Source organism: Schistosoma mansoni, chromosome 2, assembly GCF_000237925.1.
Source record: "Schistosoma mansoni strain Puerto Rico chromosome 2, complete genome".
NCBI lineage: Eukaryota > Metazoa > Platyhelminthes > Trematoda > Strigeidida > Schistosomatidae > Schistosoma > Schistosoma mansoni.
In genome coordinates this window covers 1,028,886-1,030,347 of record NC_031496.1, presented here as the reverse complement: position 1 = coordinate 1,030,347, position 1,462 = coordinate 1,028,886, and positions in this window count along the sequence as shown.

The window sequence follows — 1,462 nt, the reverse complement described above, 5'->3', positions numbered from 1 at the left end:
ATTCATTTAAACACATAAATATTGGTACAAGGAACCACCAGATAAATATGCGCCACACAAATCTCATTCGATTTGTGTGAGGGCTGTGATACTGCCCGAGTGCCCAAACTGAAGCAGGTGGTTTTCTCAGGGGCCCACACCCGGAGCCTTTGACCTAAATACCTAGTCCACAAAGCAGTGGAGAATCGTGAGGAGATGCAGTCTCATGGTAGCCGGTGACTAACGATTGATTCATACGCCATTCGTTCCTTCAGGATACTGGAGTCCATGTGCACCATTGGTTTGGAATCAGGGTTTTCCAACTCTCCTAGGTGGACTCGCAGTGTCCACTAACCCGGTTAAAGCGCCGGACATTCGCTTTTCGTCCTCTCACTTTTGTGAACAACACTCCCGCCACGAGAATGCAATGAGTAGGACTTAGCGAATGAAGGACGGAGGACAGAACATAAATCTTAGTAGATTACTATCTCAGATTTAAAATTGTACCCCGTGATATAAATCTTCAATTAAGCCAATTACAACTCTGAGTCACCTCGATCAAATTCTGTTAGTCGGACTTTCGTAACCATACCGGTGACTATATCGGCGATAAATTGCACTTATCTTACAGGCTTTATACTCGGTATACGTACGGCGTTGTTTTGAAACGAGACCAGCACAGCTTGCATCTATTGAAGAAGTCTAGATAAGAAAAGTCGTTTGAATTAGCTATCTTCGAAGGTTCTTGGATCGATAACCCCTTTCATTCTTAGCAACATATCTGTCGAAGAACCATGTTGCAGTTCGACATTATTAAGGAGTTGATCTAACTTTTGTCGATTGGTTAGATCTCCACGTTTAGGTTTTTCGTAGGGTCCCGAAACATCACTCGTAAACATACCAGGTGTTACGTAACTGTTGCATTCACGTGGTACTTCCTTTACAACTGCGAGGAATTGTGCGCGTGGATCAGTCATGCCGTGTTCGTAGACGTCGGGCTCCGAGTAGCAGAACCAGGCTTCGATGATGTCTGGCCAGAAGGGCATTAGTTGAAATTAGGGTGGAGACATAGTCTTTAGCTTAAGTGCCTTGTGTATCCATTCCGTCATATTGAACTATTAAGTACAAAAATGAACTAGGAAAAAATATCACAATATATAACATTTAAAATCAGGCAATGATTTATGAGATTTCAAAAAGGAACAGACTTACAGTTTGTAAGTTTGTGAACCAGATCACGTTGGGCCCATCAATGAAGATGCTACAGGTATTTAAAGTTTGACGGCGCTTTAACCAGTAACACCTATTACGAGTTGTACCCACCAAGGGAAATCGAAAGACAGAAGCGATTAGCTTGGAAGATATATTTGATAGGCTATCAAAATATCGAGGATCGACTGATCTAATCTGCCTAGCGTTTGCAGGGCATTTTCAGCACGGCGTTTTCATTCGTGATCTGGTGCGGATGAATGACCGAGCAGAA